Here is a 23739-nt window from a genome sequence, read left to right as displayed (position 1 = left end):
AGTTATTAAAGTAGTTCTATTCCTCCTGCACGTGTGTAAAGGTGACAGTGTGTGCACCGTGTTAGTACTTGGTTTATGCTATGATCATGATCTCTTGTAGATTGCGAAGTTAACTATTGCTATGATAATATTGATGTGATCTATTCCTCCTACATATGCATGAAGGTGACAGTGTGCATGCTATGTTAGTACTTGGTTTAGTCTGTTGATCTATCTTACACTATAAGGTTACTTAAACATGAGCATTATTGTGGAGCTTGTTAACTCCGGCATTGAGGGTTCGTGTAATCCTACGCAATGTGTTCATCATCCAACAAGAGTGTAGAGTATGCATTTATCTATTATGTTATGTGATCAATGTTGAGAGTGTCCACTAGTGAAAGTGTAATCCCTAGGCCTTGTTCCTAAATACTGCTGCGTTACTACTGCTTGTTTACTACACGCCAGCAAGCTATTTTCTGGCACCGTTGCTACTGCTCATATATATTCATACCACCTGTATTTCACTATCTCTTCGCCGAACTAGTGCACCTATTAGGTGTGTTGGGGACACAAGAGACTTCTTGCTTTGTGGTTGCAGGGTTGCATGAGAGGGATATCTTTGACCTCTTCCTCCCTGAGTTCGATAAACCTTGGGTGATCCACTTAAGGGAAAACTTGCTGCTGTTCTACAAACCTCTGCTCTTGGAGGCCCAACACTGTCTACAGGAAAGGAGTGGGAACGTAGACATCAGACACCACTAGAAGAATAACACCACAACTTAAATATCATAACATTGAATATTACTCAACCATACTTCACTACTAACATTTAGACTTCACCCATGTCCTCAAGAACTAAACGAACTACTCATGGGACATCATATGGAACATGATCAGAGGTGATATGATGATGAATAACAATCTGAACATAAACCTTGGTTCAACGGTTTCACTCAATAGCATCAATAACTAGTAGAAATCAACACCGGGAGAGTTTCCCCTATCAAACAATCAAGATCAAACCCAAATTATTACAGCGGTGACGGCGTGTGTAAACACCCGGATTTTTAAGTCCGGATGCCTATTATGTCATACATCGCAATCCCAGGAATATTGTTGTTGCGAGGCATAATAGTTAAGTATCACAGTCATCATTTATTACAAACCATAAGGTCTTACAATTGGAATCACATCATCCATATTACATGAATAGTTGATCTATTGATCAACGAACAAACACAAGTTCATAGCGCAAGCGTAAGATATAAGGACTCTCTAGTCCACAGGCCAACGCTTGACGTCGGAAGACTCCTAGTTGTCGTAGGCATCCTGCTGGTCTTCACCTTGATAGTTCTGCTCGTCTTCATACTCTGGCCATTTGAATAGCCAGGGACAAAGCCGTGAGTACGTTGAGTACTGGGAAACTAATACTATTGTAAGTGCTATTCAGTTCTAGTAAGGGTGCTAAGCTCTAGTTTAATTTGCATAAAGCCAATTTCAGTTCATAAGCAGTTTAGTAAAAGACCCAAACTTTGCTAACTAACTCAAGTGGGAACCTTAGTGTCATTCCCACAACTCTGTTGTGATTCAAGTCAAATCACCCTTCACCGTTCAACCTTTTCAAGATATTTTGATACCGAAAACTGTATGGCCTTTCCAACCGTCCGTAACCGTGGACACGGCTATTCGAATAGGTTTACACTCTGCAGAGGTTGCACACTTGTGCCACAACATTTGATTACATCCGTCGGGAATAATCCTGAATCATCGTAACTCAGTACGCGGATCATCAACCTTAACCTTTCACTTATATATCCTAGTATAGGCACCTCTCCCCATGAGCTTGGCCTCCCAGTGAAGACAAACCGTCAGCCTGGGAACTGCACAGGGCTTGGCCATACAATTCACCTCAATTCACATCATTTCTCAACAACGGAGGCAGCCTCGGCGTAACCCCTATGATGCTTGTTCAGAGGGAACCCATACTAAGACACACAAACTTCCAGCTAAGCCCTACCCATAATCAGGTATTGTGGGGGTACTTGTAAATTGGAAAGGTATCGCATCCAAACCAATATCAGTTTTAATCAAAAATCACCATCTTCTCTTGGTCATATCACCTTTCAAAAATCATTCAAAAACAACTTCACTTCACCAAGTTCCCATCTAGAGTAGTCAAGTTTTATTTGTTAGCAATAGCACTAATCATGAGGGGTGTTAACTTAGCATTGCTTGTTCTAGCTTTAAGCTTGGTGCTCATATGCTACTCTAGACCAAGTGAATCATGAATCAAAAGTACTTTGAAAATAAAGCGGTAAATCTTGTATAGTAAAACTTGGGATAGGACCACTAAGCATAAGGTAAAAAGGGGTGATGCATTGCTCTTGAGAGCTTTGCACTTAGCAAGTGTATTAGCTTGCCTTGGTGGTGGTAGTGATCAAATTGGTCTTCTTCTCCTTGGGAGTAAGCCTCCTCCTCCTCTTGATACTCTTCCGTACTAGCGTCTAAAATATGAATACGAAGTACAATCACCACACAAGCTTAATTAACTAGGCTAATGCACACCTCATGGGTCACACAATCTAAGCTAACATCACAACATGCTTATTATATAAGTTGGCTTTGGTGTATTCTTAAGAAAAATGATTTTCTCTCATTGAAACTTGTTAAGATTTAATCTCCTCAAATAATATTATATGACCTAGGTTGACCAAGGTCAACCTCTTCATAAGTATTACTTGGGAAAATAATTTAAATGAGGTGGATCATCTCATACTATTTAAATACACTACATTTGATTTAAATCTCAAGTAATTCATATAAGAGAGTTTGGGACCAGGTGTCCAAGCATCCCATGAATTCATGTGAGACAAGTTTAAATGAAGTGTAAGACTCCACAATATTTACTTTGAATAGTTTTGGACAATATCAACTAGTTAACTAGTCAAATGATCCTTTAATTAAACTAGGGCATGATCATGCAAAGTGACCACACCATTTTATTGCATAAACAATTAGTGTAAGACACAAGTGAGCTATTGGAGTTGGAAATAACTTAAAATCTATTTTGGTTGATTTTTGAGAATTATTTGAATAGGGAAAAGTCCCTGTTTTGTTATTTTTATCACATTTATTCTATAACAAAACTAGAGTTGGGGCCAGTGTAGTTTTGTAGATAATTTGACAAGGTTTCCAAATATATAAAATTTGTCAAATTTGGTTTGGTAGATTTTCCCCTATTTAATTTTGAAAACAGCATGTGAGAATAATTAACCAAATTCGAAAATTTCAAATTCAAACGATGGGCTTAGGCGGGAAACTAAATGGGCTGCACAGGGGAAGAGGAAGGTGGGCCGGCCCAGTAGCGCGTCCACGCAACGGGCCGCCTGACAGTGTGGGGACCACACGTCAGGGTGTTTAAAACACCGAAACGGTATGTGGATGGTGAGCCGTTGGATCAGAGAGGGATCGGACGAACGACAGACGTCGTCGTCTCCGGCGAGAAGGGCGAGCACTGGCGGTGGCAGTAGGGGGTCGGCGGCTCACCAGCGGCGCGGCGAGGGTCGGCGAGGCGCGGAGAAGACGTTGTCGAGGTAGAGGAAGCAGCCTGTAGCAGTCTCGTCTCCAGGGGTGGCCTCCTTCGCCGACGGGCTCCGTGTACTGGCGGCGGCGTTGATCTTGCAATTGGGCGGCGCTACGGGGTAATGTGGAGGGGCTAGGTGGCTGGGCGTCTGTGGGGACCCCGGACTAGCTGTCCGACATACCCTGTTATGTATACAGTTCACGATCCCATGATCAGTGCGCCGTGAACACATAACCGAACTGATATCAAATTACACCATCCATTACAAAGCGGAATAGGAAAATTACAATAAGGTCAAATGACCAACCTTTACATAATAGCCTCGAAGGGCCTAATCTAATCATCAGAGTCGCGGAATCACTTCAGCAGCGCAGAGCCCAAGTCATCTGCCTTAACCCTACAGGCAACTGACTGGGAAGACGTTCCTAGCTCGCATAGACGTCGTCAACTCCTTCTTCATTTGTCGAATTCCTCCAAGTCTGGCCAAGTAAATAGCCAGGGACAAAGCCGTGAGTACATTTGGAATTGTACTCGCAAACCATCAAGAAGGTACTTTGCAAGAGTGCAAGATAACAAGTGCTAATCTAGATGACAAGAGGGAAGAGATAATTTCTCTTGTGGAAATAGCATGTAGAAGAGAAGTAGTGTCTCTTGTGGATATAGCATCCCGACATCTTAGAAGAAGGGGATACTCAAGGGGTTCTATGACATCTCTATATCTTTGTGGAAGAAGATACTTCAAAAGAGTTCTACAACATAAAACACTAGGGAGGGGGTAACCCAATTTGTTTCCTTTCCGACCATCTCCTGGTCAACCAAACCATTCCCATACCCTTCCGGTACTCCGAAAACAAGTTCCTTTCTTTCATTTTCCAAACAATTTTTGTAAACCAAAAACTCATCAGGCTAAGCAACAGCCATTCCAACCGTCCATGACCGCGGACGCGGCTATTCGAATAGATTTTACTCTGCAGAGTTTGCACACTTTCCCCACCTCTATCCGGATACCTATCGTGTGGGCATCATCCCCGCATAACAACATATGCCACGACGGATACCCGAACATAGCCTTTCGCCCATTCGACTTAGCAAGAGGTCCTACCCTATGGAGTATGTACCTCCCCGGCACCGTGGCAGCTCACCTCCCTTTGAGCGTGGCTCCACCGCCAAGCCAGGAGACCCATAGTGTCTTCCGGACGGGTCAGCCCGAAGGCCTCCCGTTATACTATTGTCCCAACCATGACAACCCGGACTCGGGGGTAACCGTACCCTTGTATAGTTGTGCGGTGCCTCATGCTAAGAAGAACAAACGTCAAGCTAAGCTCCGTGCCCACGTTGGAGTAGATGTGGTTGCGCGGGTTAATTGTCACGGGTGAATACTTAGGCGCCAAAGTTTTCGAAAACAAGACTTTCTTTCCAACCATCTTTGCCAAGATCCTTTCCTTTCGTAAACACACGCTTGGGTAAGTCCAACCCACCCAAGGTTTTCAAAAATTCTTTTCAACAAGGTATTTTTCCAAGGGGGTTCCCAACCTATAGTTTTATGGATGAACTAAGATACATCAAGGCATGATGCTAGCCATCATACCACTAAGGATATGATAATTGAGGTGTCAAGGGGATCATACATACTTAGGATAAGCATGCATAGGGACATCATAACTAAGATGATTCAACAAGGGTCATGATGTTAATCATTATACCACTAAGAAGGTGACAATATAAGTGGTCAAGGGGGCATACATGCTTAAGGTAAGCATGCCTAACATCAACAAGGGGTTCAACATACTTGGGAATAAGTATGCATAGAGTAGAGGACCAAACATCACACATGATACAAGGAACCAAGTATATAATGGAACAATGAACACAACAAGAAGGATAAATAGCAAAAGATCAAAAGATGGCTTGCCTTGGTTGGCTTATTTGTCCCTGGACTTCTTCAAATTCTTCAAATCCTTCCTCTCCTTCAAACCGGGCAGCGATCGAATCTAACGCCGCGAAATAAAAGTACACAAACAAGCACAGTCACAAAGTAGTACTTCACCACATCACATCAAATATTAAAACCTTGCACTAGGTACTATACAGAGAGTTTATTTTATCTTTAAAAGACCTCTCCAGGATTAGAGTGTTATATGTAAAGTTAGAGATTTTATAACCACACCTATGCATATAGATCCTAAATAACAAACAAAACCATGTTATGAGACCATACAACAAGCAAAAGTGTGGCTACAGTATAGGTACCATTTAAACAAGCCTTATATTTTTGAATTTGTAGAAAACGGAGTTTCCTACAAATTTATATCAATATTTCGAATTTGAAACACACATAGAGCACAATATTTAACCTTTTAATTTAGGAAAAATCACACGGATATGAGAGCAGTGGCATTTGAAAGGTATTTAAATTTTGAAACTGCTATCATTGGTTTCACTGTATTTGGATCGGTAGATTTTGTAATATTCAAAATTGAAGTTCTCTATTTTTGAACAAAGATTAAAAGTGCTCCTAAAAATGAATCCACTTGGGATGACAGAAGCCAGAGGCATGCTGGCTCAACAGCGTGTCTGGCTGCGGGGTGGATAAAGATTAAAAAAAAACTGGCTACGGCCCCACCTAGCATTGTACACTTAGAAACTGAAGGATTAATCTACCAATGGATATAGATCTAATGGCTGAGATCAGCTAGCTTGACCACACACAAAAAAAGAACGCTTTAATAACCGCGTAAACAGGTGATGACGTGCATGACTTCAGATTCTGCTGCTAGCTGAAAACGACGACGATGCCTCGGGAGCTCACCTGGGAGGCTAGGTTTGCCGAAGCTCGACGGGGAAGTTAGGCGGATACTCGGCGCAGTGAACTTGCCCGCGTCGTTGGTGCTGGTGTGCTCTCGGTCGACGGCGCGGACGACCGGGTTTCTGGCAGGGCGATGCTCGACGGGCGCAGGAGCAGGGCGGCAAGGAAGCTCCTCGTCGGCCGGTACGAGCCGTCGTGGATGACGCGGAGGGTCAGCGAGGTGGTGGTAGGTCGGGGAAACGCAGCTTGACGTCCAGCTCGAGCAGCTACTCCTCTAGACGGCAGTACGAACGGCTTCTTCTCCGGCGAGCTTCTCGTACTTACGACGACGAGGGTGGCGGCTACCAGCGGTTCTGGGCAGAGAGAGGCGGAAGTTTAGGACTAGGGTGGTCAGGGTAGTAGAAAATCAAAGAGAGGGAGAGCTGGGGACGTCGGAGTTTTGCTCGACCTTGCTCGTCACCTCGCGTCGCGGTGACCGCGAGCAGAACTTGCTCCTCTCGGCGAGGTAGTGGCAGAGGCTGCGCCGCAGCGCTACTGGGAGCTAGTAGGGGTGAATGGAGATGGGGTGGAAAGGTGTGACGAAGTGAGGTGTGTGGGGAAGCTTTTATAGCCCAGGGCGGGCGTACGGTAGACGCGGTGCAGGGCGACAGTGCACCGGCGTACAGGCTCACCATTGGGCAGCAGGGCGGTGGGGGAGCGTCTCCGCGCGGGTTAAGGTTTTCGGGGCGAGGCGCTGCGCGGGAAAGCGGTCGGGAGAGAGCGCGGGGCCACTGCACAGAGGGTGTTCGACGGAAGGTATCGTCACGGCTGAGGTCACTGGAGGCGCGGAGGATGACGTTGCTAGGCTTGCGTCAGCAGAGGGGAGGGTGGCACGCGTGTGTGAGGATGCTCGCGTCCAAGGGTGGTCGCTAGAGCTCGGGTTCGTGCGCGCATCCTGGTTCCTGGGACGTGGTCGTGGTGATCGTGTACATGTGTGTGTGTGCGTGAGTCTGTGCTCGGGAGTTTTTGCACGTAGCGTGCAGTACGGGCCGTTTGGAGCTGTTGGGGCTAGGCCGCGTTGCAGACGCGTACGTGCGTGTCGTGCGGGCGCGCCGGCCGGAGCATGCAGATCGCAGCGGCAGAGCAGCTGAGGTGCGTGCGTGCGTGTATACCTATGTGTGAGCTGAGCCTGGGTATAAAACCCCATGTACTGCTCGTGATTGTGCGAGTGAGTTTTCCAGTTGAGCTGAAGAAAATAAGAAGCTGTATGTGCGGTACTGGGCGGTACTGTCTCCTTGATTCTTCTTCTACATCCATCCATGAGAGTGAGAGCTAGCTAGATCAGCGGCTTCAGAGCACGGGCCGGCAAGTGTGGCTGGGGAGTGGTGGAGTTGGTCTAGACGGAGCAATGGGTCAAAGGCGATGCGCACCTGGCCGTTGGCTCGGCCTGGGCGACGGGAAAGGGAGGGAAGAAGAAAAACGCGGCAGGGTCGACCTGATCATTGCACTTGATCCCTTCGATTTCTCCTTATTTTTATCCAGCCCGATAGGTTGCTCTGAAAGAATTTATTCTTCTTCCCAGCTGTTAAGGACACAACCAGGATCACAATGAATTTTACAGATAAAAAAAAATTGGTGGAGAAATGAGGGAAAAACAGATGTAGAAAGTGGAGCATTTTGTGATATCCAGAGATCGCTCCCTGTAGTAGTTTTCGACAGCTTCCGACTTTAGATGATTTTCAGAGTGGTGTCGGGGTTAGGATTTTGTAGTGGCTGCACAATGCTACTTGTGTTGACCCTAGGTCAGTACTTCATTTTATTTTATTGCATGTGATGATATTCATGACCATCCATATTTTCTTTTGAAAATAATATTTGGTAACTATTTTGGAAATAGTTTTAGAAAACCCAGAGAAGATCATGATTTTTTTAAAGAAATGTTTATCAAAGATAAGAAAGGAATTGGGTTTAAGGTGTAAGAGAGATCATCATGGCATCAATCACTTTGTTTTCATGACACTAGGTAATTGTGTTAAAGTTATTTTGCTAGGCAGCCACACAAACAAGCATGATCAAACAAGTACTGCAACAAATCAAGATACCACAAATGATTCAATCAAGGTCAAGGAGAGCCATACATAGGTTAAACCAACACATACTATCAACAAGGTCCATACAAACAACTATCACACAATTCAAGAAGAAATTGTTGAACAAGTGTTCACAACTGATCATGTATTGGTAGCGTTATAGAAGGGTTGTAAATAAAAGAGCAAATCTGTGTGCAAAATTTTCCGTAAAATATTGGAGACAAGAACATCTCCTTATTTTTATAGCTCTTCAAAATGGTTTGAGTTCAATTAGTAAAAGTTTTGGTAAAATGAGGTTTTGCAAGATACTAGGATCATGCCACTGGCAGATCACTATAGTTTTTTTGTTAATAAAAAAAACTAGTTTTCGAAAACCTTTGTGTCAAAATTAATCTTGACCCCTTTTTATTTTAGAAAAGTAAAATCACTTGAAAAGAAAAGGAGATTCCGAGATTAAACTTTTTGTCAAACAGATAGTAGTATTTTGAATGACATGATCACTAGGGCACAAGGATTGTGTTGGTTCACAATCTTGTTCAACAATCAGCACAAATAGGTTTGCTTAACACTAATAGACAAGACATGCATGCAATAAACACTATGGCAAGAGGTTAACACAAACAATTTTTGTTGGCCCTGATTTTCACACCACTAAACTATGCTCAAACAATGTTACAAAAGTTGGGCTGTTACAGACCTTCCTCCCTTAAAATAATCTCGTCCCGAGATTAGTAAGCTAGGACTAGGGAGGTTTTATATGTTGACTTAAGTTAGACTCCATCTTCCCGTAGACGTGTTGTTGTCAAAGGGTCATAGCTTCAGCTTCTTGGAGACACGATGGATTTCCGCCAAAAGCTTTGTGAGAGGTTGACTACCCAATGAGGGTGTTAGATCTGCAGCTTCCTAACGATTCTAGAGGGGTCAAAAGTTTTTAGAGCTAGCTTAAATTTTAGTGGAAGAGGAAGTCTTCCACCCTTAAGATTGTTCATCAGGGGTTCTGGAAAACTCGAAGCTTCTGCCACGGGTCTTGTCGGGTGCTTTCGAAGAAGTCATCAATCTCTCGTCTTGAATCGAAAATTCTTCAGGGGGCGGCGTGCAGTCCACATCTTAAAGAGGCATTCTCGGTGTTTACTAAACCATAGGACGTGTGGTAAGTTAGTAAGTTGATGAAACGCCTGGTTGGTATTCATAGGAAGCAGAAACAAGGGTCGTTGGGACAATCTTCAGCTTGAGGGTCGGTGTTGACTTATACTAGTTAAGAAGTGGTTGGGTAAACTACACCCAATATTAAGTCTTGAATCATCTTCAAAAGCTTCACTTGAGTGAGGACCAAATGGATCATATAGGGTAACTTGGCTTCGATGCTATAGCTCACTCAGCTTGTAAGGTGGTGTGTTAGAGGGTGGTTTCAAGAAGATATCCTCGAGGTTAGCGCGATTATGCTCCAAGGTTAGACCAAGCTCCCAGAGGTGCAGTCACTCTTGAAGGTACGTCTTCTGCTTTCTTGGCGTAGTAGAGATGCTTCAGCTGATCTTGGAAGTAGTCAGTGTAGATCGGGGTCTGGGTTAGCTTTTTCGACGGTTGAAAATCAATTGTTAACAGGGTTAGAGTTAGAGCCTTTCCTTAACTTATCCAGTAACTAGCAGTTAGCATCTTAACGGCGAGGTAGATGAGGGTGAGAACATCTTAGGGAGGCTTCCTATGCTGGGTTATCACACTAAGGGTGTTTTCAGACCTAGAGACCAAGACAATCATACACACAACAAACAAATAAAAAGACTCAAGGCAACACACTTAGGGAACTACAAGCAATCATCAAACCAGACATGGTACTCTAAGTACCTAGGGATGCCTAAGGCGCGTGGGTAGCTCAATCAAAGCGATTGAGTTCGTCCTATCCATCCTATAGGTTTGGGGTTGGTCACATATGCTGAACGTCTTCATCTTGCTGACATCGTCTTCAACAAGGACTCTCGAAGAAGTTGGTGGTGAAGCAGGCCTGGTGTTGAGTCGTCGATGTTGGAGTGGAGGCTAAAACTATTTAGTCTTCTTGTTCAACCTCCCGCGGGGACGTGAGTTCTTCGAAGGGGTAGCTGTTGAGGTACTCCCGAAGTCGAGATCTTCTCGTGGCTGGCCTAAAAATTACTAGTCAAGAATTGAGGGCTTGATCCTTGACGACTGCAAAAGTGCGAGTCCAAAGAGGAACAAGGTCAGCTCCCTGACAGACTTTGGTGACAACCGAAGACATGATGTTATCATCCCTAGAAGCGCACGGCTACGTCGGCATCCAACCTTCAATAGCTGCTGTTAGAGATACATGAGTCTTCCTGAGGGATTGATCCATGTTTGAGTTCGAGTCTCCGGTCTGAGTTGGGGACATCGTCCAATATGAAGGTTTGAAGTGGATGAGACAATAGAGTAAGAATTTCAAACATTGTTATAAAGCGGAGAGATAAGAATTTAGAAGTTTTGACGGAATAAGAGGAGTACAAGCTATGCTTCCGACTAAAGAAATAATTTATTTCGTAAATAGTTTTTCCCCAAGTACTTGTTTCCTAGCTAACGTCCATGCTAACTAAGGTCTCCTACAGTCAGGATGGCTCTGATACCAGCTCTGTGGGGACCCCGGACTAGCTGTCCGACATACCCTGTTATGTATACAGTTCACGATCCCATGATCAGTGCGCCGTGAACACATAACCGAACTGATATCAAATTACACCATCCATTACAAAGCGGAATAGGAAAATTACAATAAGGTCAAATGACCAACCTTTACATAATAGCCTCGAAGGGCCTAATCTAATCATCAGAGTCGCGGAATCACTTCAGCAGCGCAGAGCCCAAGTCATCTGCCTTAACCCTACAGGCAACTGACTGGGAAGACGTTCCTAGCTCGCATAGACGTCGTCAACTCCTTCTTCATTTGTCGAATTCCTCCAAGTCTGGCCAAGTAAATAGCCAGGGACAAAGCCGTGAGTACATTTGGAATTGTACTCGCAAACCATCAAGAAGGTACTTTGCAAGAGTGCAAGATAACAAGTGCTAATCTAGATGACAAGAGGGAAGAGATAATTTCTCTTGTGGAAATAGCATGTAGAAGAGAAGTAGTGTCTCTTGTGGATATAGCATCCCGACATCTTAGAAGAAGGGGATACTCAAGGGGTTCTATGACATCTCTATATCTTTGTGGAAGAAGATACTTCAAAAGAGTTCTACAACATAAAACACTAGGGAGGGGGTAACCCAATTTGTTTCCTTTCCGACCATCTCCTGGTCAACCAAACCATTCCCATACCCTTCCGGTACTCCGAAAACAAGTTCCTTTCTTTCATTTTCCAAACAATTTTTGTAAACCAAAAACTCATCAGGCTAAGCAACAGCCATTCCAACCGTCCATGACCGCGGACGCGGCTATTCGAATAGATTTTACTCTGCAGAGTTTGCACACTTTCCCCACCTCTATCCGGATACCTATCGTGTGGGCATCATCCCCGCATAACAACATATGCCACGACGGATACCCGAACATAGCCTTTCGCCCATTCGACTTAGCAAGAGGTCCTACCCTATGGAGTATGTACCTCCCCGGCACCGTGGCAGCTCACCTCCCTTTGAGCGTGGCTCCACCGCCAAGCCAGGAGACCCATAGTGTCTTCCGGACGGGTCAGCCCCGAAGGCCTCCCGTTATACTATTGTCCCAACCATGACAACCCGGACTCGGGGGTAACCGTACCCTTGTATAGTTGTGCGGTGCCTCATGCTAAGAAGAACAAACGTCAAGCTAAGCTCCGTGCCCACGTTGGAGTAGATGTGGTTGCGCGGGTTAATTGTCACGGGTGAATACTTAGGCGCCAAAGTTTTCGAAAACAAGACTTTCTTTCCAACCATCTTTGCCAAGATCCTTTCCTTTCGTAAACACACGCTTGGGTAAGTCCAACCCACCCAAGGTTTTCAAAAATTCTTTTCAACAAGGTATTTTTCCAAGGGGGTTCCCAACCTATAGTTTTATGGATGAACTAAGATACATCAAGGCATGATGCTAGCCATCATACCACTAAGGATATGATAATTGAGGTGTCAAGGGGATCATACATACTTAGGATAAGCATGCATAGGGACATCATAACTAAGATGATTCAACAAGGGTCATGATGTTAATCATTATACCACTAAGAAGGTGACAATATAAGTGGTCAAGGGGGCATACATGCTTAAGGTAAGCATGCCTAACATCAACAAGGGGTTCAACATACTTGGGAATAAGTATGCATAGAGTAGAGGACCAAACATCACACATGATACAAGGAACCAAGTATATAATGGAACAATGAACACAACAAGAAGGATAAATAGCAAAAGATCAAAAGATGGCTTGCCTTGGTTGGCTTATTTGTCCCTGGACTTCTTCAAATTCTTCAAATCCTTCCTCTCCTTCAAACCGGGCAGCGATCGAATCTAACGCCGCGAAATAAAAGTACACAAACAAGCACAGTCACAAAGTAGTACTTCACCACATCACATCAAATATTAAAACCTTGCACTAGGTACTATACAGAGAGTTTATTTTATCTTTAAAAGACCTCTCCAGGATTAGAGTGTTATATGTAAAGTTAGAGATTTTATAACCACACCTATGCATATAGATCCTAAATAACAAACAAAACCATGTTATGAGACCATACAACAAGCAAAAGTGTGGCTACAGTATAGGTACCATTTAAACAAGCCTTATATTTTTGAATTTGTAGAAAACGGAGTTTCCTACAAATTTATATCAATATTTCGAATTTGAAACACACATAGAGCACAATATTTAACCTTTTAATTTAGGAAAAATCACACGGATATGAGAGCAGTGGCATTTGAAAGGTATTTAAATTTTGAAACTGCTATCATTGGTTTCACTGTATTTGGATCGGTAGATTTTGTAATATTCAAAATTGAAGTTCTCTATTTTTGAACAAAGATTAAAAGTGCTCCTAAAAATGAATCCACTTGGGATGACAGAAGCCAGAGGCATGCTGGCTCAACAGCGTGTCTGGCTGCGGGGTGGATAAAGATTAAAAAAAAACTGGCTACGGCCCCACCTAGCATTGTACACTTAGAAACTGAAGGATTAATCTACCAATGGATATAGATCTAATGGCTGAGATCAGCTAGCTTGACCACACACAAAAAAAGAACGCTTTAATAACCGCGTAAACAGGTGATGACGTGCATGACTTCAGATTCTGCTGCTAGCTGAAAACGACGACGATGCCTCGGGAGCTCACCTGGGAGGCTAGGTTTGCCGAAGCTCGACGGGGAAGTTAGGCGGATACTCGGCGCAGTGAACTTGCCCGCCTCGTTGGTGCTGGTGTGCTCTCGGTCGACGGCGCGGACGACCGGGTTTCTGGCAGGGCGATGCTCGACGGGCGCAGGAGCAGGGCGGCAAGGAAGCTCCTCGTCGGCCGGTACGAGCCGTCGTGGATGACGCGGAGGGTCAGCGAGGTGGTGGTAGGTCGGGGAAACGCAGCTTGACGTCCAGCTCGAGCAGCTACTCCTCTAGACGGCAGTACGAACGGCTTCTTCTCCGGCGAGCTTCTCGTACTTACGACGACGAGGGTGGCGGCTACCAGCGGTTCTGGGCAGAGAGAGGCGGAAGTTTAGGACTAGGGTGGTCAGGGTAGTAGAAAATCAAAGAGAGGGAGAGCTGGGGACGTCGGAGTTTTGCTCGACCTTGCTCGTCACCTCGCGTCGCGGTGACCGCGAGCAGAACTTGCTCCTCTCGGCGAGGTAGTGGCAGAGGCTGCGCCGCAGCGCTACTGGGAGCTAGTAGGGGTGAATGGAGATGGGGTGGAAAGGTGTGACGAAGTGAGGTGTGTGGGGAAGCTTTTATAGCCCAGGGCGGGCGTACGGTAGACGCGGTGCAGGGCGACAGTGCACCGGCGTACAGGCTCACCATTGGGCAGCAGGGCGGTGGGGGAGCGTCTCCGCGCGGGTTAAGGTTTTCGGGGCGAGGCGCTGCGCGGGAAAGCGGTCGGGAGAGAGCGCGGGGCCACTGCACAGAGGGTGTTCGACGGAAGGTATCGTCACGGCTGAGGTCACTGGAGGCGCGGAGGATGACGTTGCTAGGCTTGCGTCAGCAGAGGGGAGGGTGGCACGCGTGTGTGAGGATGCTCGCGTCCAAGGGTGGTCGCTAGAGCTCGGGTTCGTGCGCGCATCCTGGTTCCTGGGACGTGGTCGTGGTGATCGTGTACATGTGTGTGTGTGCGTGAGTCTGTGCTCGGGAGTTTTTGCACGTAGCGTGCAGTACGGGCCGTTTGGAGCTGTTGGGGCTAGGCCGCGTTGTACGCGTACGTGCGTGTCGTGCGGGCGCGCCGGCCGGAGCATGCAGATCGCAGCGGCAGAGCAGCTGAGGTGCGTGCGTGCGTGTATACCTATGTGTGAGCTGAGCCTGGGTATAAAACCCCATGTACTGCTCGTGATTGTGCGAGTGAGTTTTCCAGTTGAGCTGAAGAAAATAAGAAGCTGTATGTGCGGTACTGGGCGGTACTGTCTCCTTGATTCTTCTTCTACATCCATCCATGAGAGTGAGAGCTAGCTAGATCAGCGGCTTCAGAGCACGGGCCGGCAAGTGTGGCTGGGGAGTGGTGGAGTTGGTCTAGACGGAGCAATGGGTCAAAGGCGATGCGCACCTGGCCGTTGGCTCGGCCTGGGCGACGGGAAAGGGAGGGAAGAAGAAAAACGCGGCAGGGTCGACCTGATCATTGCACTTGATCCCTTCGATTTCTCCTTATTTTTATCCAGCCCGATAGGTTGCTCTGAAAGAATTTATTCTTCTTCCCAGCTGTTAAGGACACAACCAGGATCACAATGAATTTTACAGATAAAAAAAAATTGGTGGAGAAATGAGGGAAAAACAGATGTAGAAAGTGGAGCATTTTGTGATATCCAGAGATCGCTCCCTGTAGTAGTTTTCGACAGCTTCCGACTTTAGATGATTTTCAGAGTGGTGTCGGGGTTAGGATTTTGTAGTGGCTGCACAATGCTACTTGTGTTGACCCTAGGTCAGTACTTCATTTTATTTTATTGCATGTGATGATATTCATGACCATCCATATTTTCTTTTGAAAATAATATTTGGTAACTATTTTGGAAATAGTTTTAGAAAACCCAGAGAAGATCATGATTTTTTTAAAGAAATGTTTATCAAAGATAAGAAAGGAATTGGGTTTAAGGTGTAAGAGAGATCATCATGGCATCAATCACTTTGTTTTCATGACACTAGGTAATTGTGTTAAAGTTATTTTGCTAGGCAGCCACACAAACAAGCATGATCAAACAAGTACTGCAACAAATCAAGATACCACAAATGATTCAATCAAGGTCAAGGAGAGCCATACATAGGTTAAACCAACACATACTATCAACAAGGTCCATACAAACAACTATCACACAATTCAAGAAGAAATTGTTGAACAAGTGTTCACAACTGATCATGTATTGGTAGCGTTATAGAAGGGTTGTAAATAAAAGAGCAAATCTGTGTGCAAAATTTTCCGTAAAATATTGGAGACAAGAACATCTCCTTATTTTTATAGCTCTTCAAAATGGTTTGAGTTCAATTAGTAAAAGTTTTGGTAAAATGAGGTTTTGCAAGATACTAGGATCATGCCACTGGCAGATCACTATAGTTTTTTTGTTAATAAAAAAAACTAGTTTTCGAAAACCTTTGTGTCAAAATTAATCTTGACCCCTTTTTATTTTAGAAAAGTAAAATCACTTGAAAAGAAAAGGAGATTCCGAGATTAAACTTTTTGTCAAACAGATAGTAGTATTTTGAATGACATGATCACTAGGGCACAAGGATTGTGTTGGTTCACAATCTTGTTCAACAATCAGCACAAATAGGTTTTCTTAACACTAATAGACAAGACATGCATGCAATAAACACTATGGCAAGAGGTTAACACAAACAATTTTTGTTGGCCCTGATTTTCACACCACTAAACTATGCTCAAACAATGTTACAAAAGTTGGGCTGTTACAGCGTCTCAGAAGGAAGAGGGGAAGCGAATGGTGTGGTGGAATTGGAGCGAGGAGCACTCCTTTTATAGTGGCGAGGCAGTGCTGCGGGGCCGTGATGAAGTCACCGTCGCCGACGAGGCTACAGCGGAGCTGGTGGCCTGGTGATGACGCTGCGGGGTTGGCGACGCACTGGTGATGACGCAGCGCTTGACGGCGTTGAAAACGATGCAGAGGAGAGGACGGGCGCATGACGAGAGCCTGCAGTACCGCGGCGGACATCGTCGGCGTGGGCGTGTCGCACGGCGTTCCCGCGGACCAATGGCAGTGTCTGGGCGGCTCACCGTGGCGTCGTGAAGCGTTTGGCGCTGGAAGCCAGGGCAAGGGTCAACGGAGGCGTCTGGGCGACGACGTGGCCGGGCGTGTCTGTGGCGCTCGCCGTGCACGCTCTGGCGCGCGCGTGCACGCCTGGGCACGTCTGGGCTTCACGTTTCTGGTGCACGTGGTGCACCATTTGGTCGAGGCTCGTGTCCAGGACGATCAGGGGAGTGTGGTGCACACGAATGACAAGGTGGGGCATGCTAGGGTTGACCAGAGAGAGGGGGAGCACAAGCATGTCCATGCCATGACACAGCATGGCATGTCCTGGTCGAAATGGTGATGATCAAGTGTACCACTTCTTGTCTTCTCTGCTTGGCAAAGCTTGGTGAGGACAGAGGGGTACCAGAGATGACCTAGGCTTGATGGTTGAGGCCAAAACCCACTGGTTAGTTTGATGTGTGGAGTTGGCAGGGTGCTGCTCACCAAGTGTTCGACGAAATGCCCGCAAGAACTTTATTTTCGAAATTTTGAGTGAATTTTGGTGGGTTGCAATCATATATTATTTGCAGTAGATTGGTGGTGGTGGTGGTCCATTTTGAATGGTTTTGCAAAAATCCAAAATGCATATGATCTTCACTTTGATCTCTGGTCCCAACTTTGCTTGATGCTATCTCTGAATCCAGAAGGAGTTTGTATAGGGTTGCTTGAGCAAAGTTGTTCACTTTTATGTTGTCTTGGATGAGGTGCAAAGGTTGGGCAAAGTTTAGTTGGGAAAACTTGAAATAACAGGGCTCAAAGTAGGCATCAGGTTATAATTGTCACATGTGACCATATTGCATGTAACTTGGAAATTGAATTTGATTTTGGTTTGATTTAAGTTTCTTCACTTCCAAAAGGGTTTAAAAGTGTTTAGTAACCATTTACAACCAATGGTGCAAGCCAAAGTGGTCTAGGTTAAGTATTTGCAAAAATGGCATAAGCCATATGTGTGTGTGGAGATGAATTTTATCTTTTCTTTTCTTATTTCTTTTCTCTTGTATTTGGGTGATCTAAAGATCAAAGTTAGGGTTTAGGTATGAGTGTAATCACATAAGCACATAACATGGTCAATTGCACACTCAAGTAAACAAGCAAGTGATCTATATACATAGCACTATATGATGAGAAAAAGTTTTTGTTGGTTCTCAATTTTGGTATTTGGGAATCTCTCTCTTTGTCTCTTTATTGAATTTTTGGGATGTTACAAAACCTTCCCCCTTACAAAAGATCTTGTCCCGAGATCTAAAGAAAAATTAGGTACTAAAGAGATTTGGGTATTCCTTCTTCATGTCTTCTTCGCGCTCCCAGGTGGCTTCATCTTCAGTGTGATTGCTCCACTGAATCTTCAGGAACTTGATACTCCTGGTGCGGGTGGTCCTGAAAGCTTCTTCAAGGATGTGAATAGGCACTTCACGGTATGTCAAGTCCGTATTGATATCCACCGAGCGGTGATCGATATTCTTGAACACTTCAGTCTTCTCGGGGACTTCAAGGCACTTCCGGAGTAGCGAGATGTGAAACACATTGTGCACCGCCGACATTTCCTCCGGTAGTTCAAGTTGATATGAAACTTCTCCTCGGCGGCTCAGGACTTTGAATGGTCCGACATATCTGGGGGCGAGCTTTCCTTTCAGCTGGAATCTCTGCATTCCTTTGAGGGTGACACTTTGAGATAGACAAAGTCTCCAATCTCGAAGGTCATCTCTCGACGTCGCTTGTCGGCGTAGCTCTTCTGTCTTGACTGAGCGGTCTTGAGGTACTCGCGGATCTTGTGCACCTTCTCTTCGGCTTCTCGGAGGACATCTGGTTCAAAGACTTAGCTCTCTCCGACTTCTGACCAGTTCAGGGGGGTACGGCACTTCCTTCCGTACAGGGCTTCAAAGGGGGCCATTTGCAAACTGGCTTGGTAGCTGTTATTGTACGAGAATTCTGCGTAAGGCAGGCAGTCTTCCCACTTGGATCCATATTCTAGGACGCAAGCTCTCAACATGTCTTCCAGTATCTGGTTGACTCTCTCGGTCTGTCCGTCAGTCTGAGGGTGATAGGCCGTGCTGAAATTTAGGCGAGTGCCTAGTCCTTCATGCACTTTCTGCCAGAACCTTGAGGTGAACTGTGATCCTCTATCTGACACTATCGATTTGGGGGTTCCGTGCAGAGCGACTATTCTGGAGATGTAAAGTTCAGCTAGCTTTGGGCCTTGATAGGTGGTTTTGACGGCGATGAAATGGGCGACTTTGGTCAATCTATCGACCACGACCCATATTGAATCCTTGCCTTTGCTGGATTTGGGCAGTCCGGTGATGAAGTCCATTCCTACGGAGTCCCATTTCCATTCTGGAATCTGGAGGGGTTGTAACAGTCCGGCGGGTCGTTGATGTTCTGCCTTGACTCTCTGACAGATGTCACACTTAGCGATATAGCTACCGATCTCTCTCTTCATTCCGTGCCACCAAAATTGTTCTTTTAGGTCTTGGTACATCTTGGTACCTCCGGGGTGGATTGAATAAAGGGTGTCATGGGCTTCTTGCAGGATGACTTGTTTCAAGTCAGAGTCCGATGGTACGCAGAGACGTTCCTTGTACCAAAGCACTCCGGCTTCGTCTACGGTGAATCCGGGGGCTTTTCCTGCGGCTATCTGTTTCTTTATTCCGTCAATGCTAGCGTTGTCCTTCTGGGCTTCCTTGATCTGACCAACCAAGGTGGGTTGCAGTTCTATGCTGGCTAGGAATCCCTCACTAACAAGTTCCAGTCTGAACTGTTCAAACTCTTGATGCAAGCTGGGCTGTTCGGTCGCGAGCATGGAGTTCAACTGGCACGGCAGTCGACTCAAAGCATCCGCTACCACATTGGCCTTGCCGGGGTGGTAGTGAATCTCCATGTCGTAATCCTTGATCAATTCGATCCATCGGCGTTGTCTCATGTTTAGCTCCTTCTGAGTGAATATATATTTGAGGCTTTTGTGGTCAGAGTAGATCTCGCATCGATTACCCATGAGGTAATGACGCCAAACTTTTAAGGCTAAGACCACGGATGCAAGCTCGAGGTCGTGGGTTGGGTAATTCTGTTCATGTTGCTTGAGTTGTCTTGAAAGGTAGGATACAACCTTGCCTTCTTGCATAAGCACGCATCCAAGTCCAGTCTTGGAGGCGTCGCAATATACGTCAAAGGGTTTTGCGATATCTGGCATGATCAGTATTGGGGCTGTTGTCAGTCTACTCTTGAGCTGTTGAAAGCTCTCTTCGCATTTGTCGGTCCACTCAAACTTTCTGTCCTTTTTCAGCAGTTGGGTCATTGGTCGAGCGATGCTCGAAAAGCCTTCTACAAATCTGCGGTAATATCCGGCTAATCCAAGAAAAGCGCGGACCTCGGTTTGAGTGGTTGGGGCTTGCCATTCCATAACGGTTTTAATCTTGGCGGGATCTACGGCAATTCCTCCTGCAGACAAGATGTGTCCCAGGAATCCAACTTCCTTCAGCCAAAACTCACATTTGCTGAACTTGGCATATAGTTGGTGGTGTCTAAGGGTTTCTAGGACCATCTCCAAGTGTTGTTCATGCTCCTCTTCGGACTTGGAGTAGACAAGAATGTCGTCGATGAACACAACGACAAATTTGTCCAAAAATTCCATGAAGATCTTATTCATGAGGTTCATGAAGTAAGCGGGGGCATTGGTTAATCCAAACGACATGACGTTGTACTCGTACAACCCATATCTAGTGGGAAAGGCCGTCTTTGGAATATCGGTGGCTCGAATCTTCAGCTGATGATAACCAGTTCTAAGATCTATTTTGGAGAAAACTTTGGCTCCGGTCAACTGGTCAAACAGGTCTTCTATCTTTGGTAGAGGGTATTTGTTTTTGATGGTGACGTCGTTAAGCTTACGGTAGTCCGTACATAAACGATTGGCACCATCGTTCTTGTCCACAAATAAAACTGGTGATCTCCAGGGGGATGCATGATGACCCACAAGTATAGGGGGTGTATCGTAGTATCTTCGATAAGTAAGAATGTCGATCCCAACGAGGAGCAGAAGGTGTTGACAAGCAGTTTCGATGAAGGATTCACTGTAAATGCTCACAGACAAGTATTCAGGGGGTTTTGATGTAACAGTTGAATTAAGTACGAGTAAGTAAAGTGCGAGAGTAACAATTGCAGCGAGTGGCCCAATCCTTTTTAGCACAAAGGACAAGCCGGTTTGTTTACTTATAACTAGCAGGGTGACCCGCGCATTTGCGCGGCTAGATTCAAACCATTTTCCTTTATATGAGCATAAGGGACATGTAAATCATATGCAGTGGTTTTTTACTTAGTTTTAGATATCCAGTAAGTACTTAAACAATATATGTCGTAGTGCCGATATGTGCAAGATAGAGTTGTTTTCTTAACATAGTTTGGAACATATATGAGGTGAAACTTCTGACCAAAATATCCATTGCAAGTAGAAACCAACTTACAGAAAACATCTTTATATTGAGTCATCTTATCCACCTAATGAAACTACATCTAACCATGTACGAATGCAGATCTATAATTTTTTTGATTACTACTTCTTTTATTTCATCTATGTCGCGGTCTTGTGTTTCCCGCAAACCATGCATGCATCCTTAATATATTGAAGCAGTTGCCTTGGTATAAAAAAAAGTAGGACCAACAGCTTTACTTGTTTTTGAGGAAACCAAGTAGTTGTTTTTTCATTATACTCAAAATAGATACAGCACAACATCACCAGTTTTAAGTAGGGTGCCTGAATCTAATATCCTATATTTTCATTATCTATTTATTTTCTTAGTTTTATGTTGCCAATTACTATACTAAAAAGTATTGAGAGGCAAAATACTTCAGTTGAAGCAACATAGACCCCAAACTCAGTCATAATTCATAATTTGATACATACAGTATTAGATGGTATGACTTGTAGACCGCCAATCTAGGATAATGAATATCTTGATAGCTTGAACAGAAGCCGCCAATCTAGGACAATGAATATCTTGATAGCTTGAAAAGAACCTATCGAGTCTCACCTAATGTCACGTACCTTGAAAAGAGTGAAAATTTTATTTGGTAGTCGAGGTCTTCTATTCCTTCAAATGACTATATGTTCACTGTAGCCTGCTTCTCATCATACTATTATCTTTTATGTACACTGTAGTGTACTAATTAAGCATTAGTAAACTGAAGAGTGGAGCTTCCGCTAGATGATCAACCCTGCAAGCTGCATGATATCACTCGGTACAATAGATGCTGATATAATTCCTATAGACTCGATGTGCATTTAACAAAGATGGATTATGACTCGTTGTACTTTTTAGGAATGATTGAAGGATTATTGGCATAGGGAAAATATTAGATGACGTCCTTGAGCATACTATGACGCCCAAAAAGGAAGCCCAAATATAATCCTACAATCTTCCACAACTTTATGAGTGAACACCAAGATATAAGTAACATAGTAGTATAATATAAGGAGCATTCAATTCAATCAGGTAAATATCATCTTTTTATTAACACAATCAGATAAGTATGGTCTCCTTAAGCCCGTCATGGTGACATGCACTCGGGAGCCTCCGAAGGCTTGGACGATACATTTGTCCCATGTACTTGCATTCTATGAAAAGTATCATTATGCAGATTAATTTTGTGATCCGCACCCCATCAGTTCCACTCTCCGAAGAATTGGTTGATCCCTTACTTTGTTCCATTCTAAAAGTTAATTAAGTTTCAGATTCGTGAATTAGTACCTGCATACCACTGAACTTTCTTCATGAGCCCGACAGAAATGAAAGTCACAGATTGTGTGTTTCCAACATTTAGTGACTGGATCTCATTGAACTTGATATAGCTCTTGAACCCACGAATCTAATTTAAACTTCTCCTGCACAATAAACCGAATAGATATTCTTAAAGGACCCCAGCCAAAAAAATAGCATAAAGCTTGGTTGCATGTTTTCATTGACACTTATAATTTAAGATTGAACTACCTATAATTTAGCCGACTAAATATTAATGTAGAACTGAAAATATCAGAAAACACTCGAGTATTATTTGCTCTAAACCCTCTAAATTGCAGTTATGCCATAGATGTATAATCCCAAATAAAGTACAGATTCAATCGCCCGCGTACTGACACCTGCGACGGACTGAAAAGATCAGAAAACACTCGAGTTTTATTTTTTCTAACCCTCTAAATTGCAGGTCTGCCGTAGATGTATTATCCCAAACAGAGTACATATCAAATCACCTCTGTAGTGTGACCTGCACGTCCAACAAATCAATAATTAGTGGCTAGCTGCAAACCAAAAGAAGAAACAGGCAAACCACATACGGAGGAACGGACCAATCAGTAATTCTAATTCATCATGGCTTGTAGTGTGACCAAACATCAAGGCTGAGAAGATTGAAAGGATCTCGTCCTGTTGGCTCTGATGGCTAGACCGTGCTGCCATCTTGAGCATCAACATGACCACTGTAATGAACGATGGCTACAATTGTCACCCTGGCCTACAGAAAATGACGCACGTTGGATTCAACTCAATTTTTTTCTAGCACTGCATCCCCCGTCTAGATCAAGCATGCTCAAGAATTGATGAATATTGTCCTTGTGGATGTGACGGATCCTTCTCTGATATTGGTGCTGGCCGAGGTTTGCAGCGAGACTTAAAAAACATGATTCAAAGAAGCCGACGTTGTGAGAGACCCCAGGGTAGAGGGGGCCGCAGTAGCATATCCAGCGGCATGTGGAGTTTAGCATGGCAGCGGCGTCTCCTTCACCACGAACTGGATCTCCATGGACGGCTTCAAGCGCTGATTTCTGCCGGGCTTATATCTGGTAGATCATCTGCGCCATCCTGGCCTTGCGTTGTCCTTCCTCCTCTTCTCTGTAGAACCATGGCGATGTAAGACAGATTGGAGGAGATTTGCTTGAATTTCTT

General features: G+C 44.7%; 2 long non-coding RNA genes across 4 annotated transcripts; both read right to left on the bottom strand.

Annotated features, from left to right (window-relative positions):
* Window positions 1-662: 662 nt before the first annotated feature.
* Window positions 663-7318, bottom strand: LOC139832772 (uncharacterized). 3 transcript variants are annotated; one of them, XR_011747186.1, is made up of 5 exons: window positions 6820-7318; window positions 6375-6724; window positions 5478-5556; window positions 3529-4044; window positions 663-1352 (listed from the first exon to the last, which is right to left on the bottom strand). It is a non-coding gene; the product is annotated as an uncharacterized lncRNA (long non-coding RNA). The 3 variants fall into 3 exon arrangements; XR_011747187.1 differs by lacking the exon at window positions 663-1352 and adding an exon at window positions 2150-2486; XR_011747185.1 differs by lacking the exon at window positions 3529-4044 and having other exon boundaries at window positions 666-1352; window positions 6820-7303.
* Window positions 7319-9867: 2549 nt separating this feature from the next.
* Window positions 9868-14798, bottom strand: LOC127326468 (uncharacterized). Its single transcript, XR_007867871.2, has 4 exons — window positions 14162-14798; window positions 13717-14066; window positions 12820-12898; window positions 9868-11385 (listed from the first exon to the last, which is right to left on the bottom strand). It is a non-coding gene; the product is annotated as an uncharacterized lncRNA (long non-coding RNA).
* Between the last annotated feature and the right edge of the window lie 8941 nt (window positions 14799-23739).

Source organism: Lolium perenne, chromosome 6 (assembly GCF_019359855.2).
Source record: "Lolium perenne isolate Kyuss_39 chromosome 6, Kyuss_2.0, whole genome shotgun sequence".
NCBI lineage: Eukaryota > Viridiplantae > Streptophyta > Magnoliopsida > Poales > Poaceae > Lolium > Lolium perenne.
The sequence above is the reverse complement of the archived record's forward strand: the minus strand, read 5'-3'. Positions and strand labels throughout refer to the sequence as shown.